Consider the following 5,745-nt stretch of genomic DNA (forward strand, 5'->3'; position numbering starts at 1 on the left):
TGTGTGAAAGACAAACTTGAAGAACAACAGGATTCTAAAAGCAAAAGTCAAGAACTTATAAAAACAATCAATGATAAAACACAAATGAGGCATTATAAACTTGGAAAAACAAAGAAACTCCAACTCAAAAAAATGAGAACCTGTGTCTCAGATGCTACCAACATCTTTTAGGGACATTTGAGCACAATAGAAGAGATGTATTATAGAACTAGTGAAATAGAAAATAGAATTACTAGTACTGATCTGCTAGAACTAAAAGCAGAATCAAAAAGGAAGGAAAAAGAACAAAACCTAATAATGAGGAACACAATAAAAAGGAACAATACACTCATAGTTATAATCCTAGAACAGGAAGAAGCAAAAAATACACTGAGAGAGTTGTGGAAAATTAATAGAAGAAAACTTTCCTGGCATAAGGAAGAATGAGAGGATAAATTCCATATAGAACAGACAGCAAAAGAAATCACTAAGGCATATCATAGTCAAATTTGCTAAAACCAAAGTTAAGTACAGAATTCTGAATGCAGCTAGGTAAAAAAGAAGGATAACCTATGAGGGAAAGCAAATAAGATTAAGTACAGGTTTCTTAGCATTGAGAAGAAATCATGTGAGCTAGAACACAGTGAAATGGCATCTCTCAAACAGTCAAAGAACATGACTTTCAATCAAAAATAATGTATCCAGCAAAACTGTGAATCAAATATGATGGAGAGTTCAACATATTCTTAAAAAACAGAAATTAAAGGAGTCTGTGAAAACAAAATCACCATGATGAGAAATACTGAGGGAAGTACTCCTTACAGAGATGCCACAGAAAAGTAGGATGAGTCCAAGTAACTAGCAACAACACCAAAAGGAACTCAACAAAATGATAGCAACAGAACTTTGCTTCTCAATAATTACACTGAATGAGATTTTTTTAAATGCACCAGTTAAAAGAAAAACAGTAGCAGATAGGATAAAAAATCAAAACGATGTCTATGAGAGACACACATGAAAAACCAACAAGTGCTAGCAAGGTTGTGGAGAAATTAGAACCCTTATAAACTGCTGGTGGGAACATAAAATGGTGCAACCACTATGGAAGGCAGTTTGGTGCTTTCTCAAAATGTTGGAAATAGAAATGCCATTTGACCTAGCAATTCCATTATTGGAATATACCCTAAAGAAGCCAGAACTGCCTCCCAAACAGATGCATACACACTCATATTTATTGATGCATTGTTCACATTAGCAAAAAATAAACAACCTAAATATCCATCAACAAATGAATGAATAGAGAAGCTGTGGTATATTCACACAATGGAATAAGACACAGCTCTGAAAAACAAGGAATTCCTATAATATACAAAATAGTGACCCTAGGCCCTGCCACTTGGAAGTTCCAACCCTCCTATTTGGAGGACCTGGCTCCACTACTTGGATGCCCCAACCCCTGTGCCTCGGGATGACCCACTGCCATCCCTCTGTACTGTGTCAACGGCATTTCATTACCTACCCCTGCTCCCAAAGCTTGAACTACCTTTAACCTGGGGCACCTTGGACTGGCCTAGATGCAGCAGTTGTCTGACAGAGGAGGCTGCTAGTACAGTGGCCATATCTCTCCAGAACTGAAGCAAGTCTTCTCTTGAATAAAAAGTTCGGAGAGAAACTCAGACAAGTTAGCTGCCCTACCCTTTGTGGCGAAGTGACTTCAGATCAAGAGACTGAAATAACCTTAGGAGTGAAAAACTCTACTACAGCAATATCATGAAAGAAACAGGCTACATCACATCCTACACAAACCCAAAACAAGATTTCACCCCTAAAGGGACACAGTACCAATGGATTTCCTGAAGCCAGGAAGTGGAACTTTCTGACAGAGAATTAAAAAGAACAATGATTGAATATTTTCAATGGGTAAAGACAAACTTGAAGAATTACAGGACACTACAAGAAAAAAAAATTTAAAAACCCCAAAATCCAAAACAATTCAGATAAAACAAACAAGACATTAAAGGCTCTGAAAACACACACACACACACACACAGACACAAACACACGAAAAAACAATAAACAAACAAACAAAAAAAACAAAACAAGAAACCATAAACCAAAATATAAGGAACAATGTTTCAGATGCTGTCCACATGTTGAAGGACCATATGAACAGAGTTGAACTGAGTTGTGGTGTTAAAGAATTTTTAATATCCCTTGGACTGTCAAAAGAACAAACAGATATGTCTTGGAAAATGTGCAGCCAGAATGCTCTTTGGAGGTAAGAATGTTGAAGGGCATGTTACTTGGACAGGCTATTCCAAGACAGGGCAGGGAGAGTCAAAATATCTATCGTACTTGGAAATGTTAAGAGTCAGTGAAAGAGAGGAATACCTTTCTGATCCACTTCCTTTTCTAGTATGTCTTTTCCAAAGTCTAGCCCCTCCTGACAACATGTCCCAAATATATGACATTATATTTAGTCATTCTTGCATCTAAAGAACAACCTGATTTCATTTCTAACAAAAAATATTTGTTTTTTGGTGGCTTCCCCCTCCCTTTTGGCAATCCATACTATTTCAGTACTTTTTATGAACACCACAGTTCAAAGGCTTAGATTCTTCTTTGGTTTTTCTCCTTTACTGTCTAATATTCAGAGACATGCTCAGAAATTTACAATATCATGAGGTGATCCAATATTCATCTGATATAAATTTTTCAACTTACATCCTTCTTCTTTATCACATTGGAAAAGTCCTTGACAGCAGATTTTCACAATGTAACACATTTTGATTTCTTGACTGACGCTACTATGGATGTTGATTGTAGATACGAGTAATATCTCATGATGTTATTATTGGTCCCAGGTGAAAGCGTTTTCTTTGTTGGTATTGAGAGTCTATTTGCATTGAAGGCTATAGTGTTTTACTTACTACAGCAAGTACGTCAGGTTGTATCATCTCCATAATGCAGTTTATGGATGAGTCTTAAATCTTGATAACAGGCTCTACTTCATATTGTCCCACTTCTCAATTTATTTGATCATACATATTTAATAGAAATGCAGCAAATATACAATGCTGAGGAACATCTTCCCCAATTTTAAAGCATTCAGTGTTCCTTATTCTGATCAGACAACAACTTTATGGTTTACATATAGGTTATATATGAGCAAATTAAGTTTGTTCTAGGATTCTTATTATTTTCAATATTAGCATAATTTTTTATGACCCGTACAGTTTCATGCCTTTGTATTGTCAATAAAGCAGAAGTAATTATATTTCTGATAGTCTCTGCTTTTAGCCAAGACCCATCTGATATTACTAATGATACCCCTTGTTCCACAGCTTTTTCTAAATTTGGTTCAAATTTCTGGAAGTTACCCAATCATTCCAGTTGTTCTTGAATAATCATTGGTAAGATTTTACTTGCATGTGATAGCAACTGTTTTATTTGGTAATTTCCATACTCTATTATTTGGAGTGAGTACAAATATGAATTTAAGTCATTTAGTCAAGTAGCTAGCTCCTAATTTTTATATTTTTTTTGCATACATTAGTGTATGGAGCTGCATCTGTTTGCTTAGATAGACCAACTGTCATTCTATGGCTTTCTAAGACTTTCTAAGGATTAGTTCTTTATGATACAGTGACTTTGTGCATTCCTTCCATGCTTTCTTTATTATTCAATTTTTATTTTTGACCTGTAGAATCTTTCAGTATTGTAATATGTCTAAATTAGTTCTTTAGTTCTCCAGATAGAGAAATACCAATTTTATCTTCAATTTTGGTTTTCTAACTCTAATTCTTCATTCATTTTGTTATGTTTCTTAGCTTTATCTTCTAGAATGTCACTTCGAAATCTGTTCACTTCTCTTAAGTAAGCATTATTTTTGTTTTTTAGGGTAGTGTTTTCCTTCTGTCTGTCTTTTGTTTTCTTCCTGGATGATGTCTACATTGTAATCTCACAACTCATATGGTCTTCTTCAGTAATTAGTGTTCAAAGCACAAGTAGGAATCAGCTTGAGGACAATGAGTTTGGTTTATAAATTATTTATGTATGTTAGGTTACTGTGATGCTAAACACTGTGACACTGATGCATCAAATGTGATAATGGTTACCCATGGTGGACAGTGTTTTGTGGAGCTTCCCAATTAAAACAAGCTTGGAAGCAGGAGTGGCAGCCAATTCCAAACTAGCTTGCCTCCAGAAACTCTATGAACTTCGAGAAATGATAAAAGTTATACAATTTTTCAGGTCTTTCGTTCATAGGGTCGCTATGAGTCATCTATGACTCGAGGGCACATTACAACCACAATAATATATATTCATGTATGTATGTATGTATGTATGTATGTATTGCTTACGTTTTTAGACCTCAGAAAAATCTCAAACTCATTATGTGAGTGGGAATTGACAAAAGGTGGATCTTTAATCAGGTTTGCAGAAAGTTATAAATTTCACAGTGGGAGATGGCTTATCTTTCACAGAGTGCCTGGTGTATTTGAACCTCCAGAAAGATAGCATAATTCTCTACGGACTATTGTTTTTGTGTGCCCTGATCTATGCTCTAAATACTTTGCCAAATAATTCCTTTGCCACAACTCTAAGTTATTAAAGACGTTTTATTAAATTCATAAATAATTGAACATAACAGGAATGCCTAATGGTTTTGACATTTCATATCAATGATATATAAGAAACAATATACTCCTAGGAGGTTCAGAGGGTTCAGAGCCAGGTGGACCCTCACCGGAAACAGCATTCAGAGGTGAAGGGCCTCCAGGCCTTTTAGTGGGTCCCTCTGCTGCCCCCCTGAGTCCGCCATCAGGGGAACTTCGCTGGCTGCAGGGAACTGATGACACTTGAGAGTCTCCGCTCAGGTCTACTCCACTGTCAGACTGACTCATCTCAGTACCAGCCACATCCTCAAAGGGGCTCAAGGGCTCCATCCAGGGCTCCATGGAGCCAGGACGGTAATTCTTCTGGCTAGAGGCAGACTCACAGCTGCCCGTGATGAACTTTGGTTCCCTGCCGCCTGCTTCACCTCCTGTCCCTCCCCTACTCTCCCTGTTACCTGTGGGCCCTGCTCTGCAGCCCCCCAGCCTGGCTGTCTGGCCCCCACCTGCTCCTGCTACTCGGGTTCTGCCTTCACCCGCCAGACCCTTCCCCCCTAATTTGGGGCGAGCAGAGCTGCACCCAGTGGAAATAAAACCGTTTCAGGATTATCGAAAACTTAGCAACAATCTTGGTGGTCCTGGGTTGTCATGTACTCCCTCAGCTGGAAGGTCTTTCTCTGGTCTGCCTCAGTTCCCTAAGGACCACACCTCCCAACTACACCCACCCAGCGCATTGACCTCTACCAGCAGGTCTCCCCACCGGATGCCCTGCGCTGGATGCCGAAGCCTTGGGAACGGACAGGGCCACCTTCTCAAGAAGGGTCCTCTCGAAGGACAGAAGAGCCTGGGTCCTGAGGGGATAAGGAACCTGGGTTGCCCCCACCCCGCTGAGGGGAAGATCCCCTTGCCCCTCACCTTCCACCCCCCGGGGCTTGTATATAGATTATAAATATATATAAGGGGGAATGGGGTGGATGGGGAGGGGTTGTGGGGCTGGGGCCTTGCTTCCCCTCCTTTCCCTTCCCCTGGTCCTCTAACCCTGGGGCCGTTTGTTAAAAAAGAGTAATAAAATAATTTAAAAATATTTACAGGGGGAAAAAAAAACCCAAAAACAAAAAAGCAACCAACCAAACAGAAAAATCACAAATAA

The 5,745-nt window shown here is 38.8% G+C and overlaps 1 pseudogene; it reads left to right on the top strand.

Annotated features, from left to right (window-relative positions):
* The first annotated feature begins 2,244 nt into the window (after nucleotides 1–2,244).
* On the top strand, nucleotides 2,245–5,486 carry LOC102874061 (annotated as a pseudogene).
* The last annotated feature ends 259 nt before the right edge of the window (nucleotides 5,487–5,745 follow it).

The sequence above is a fragment of the Elephantulus edwardii genome, unplaced genomic scaffold, assembly GCF_000299155.1.
Source record: "Elephantulus edwardii isolate Elephantulus edwardi_28Jun2011 unplaced genomic scaffold, EleEdw1.0 scaffold00098, whole genome shotgun sequence".
NCBI lineage: Eukaryota > Metazoa > Chordata > Mammalia > Macroscelidea > Macroscelididae > Elephantulus > Elephantulus edwardii.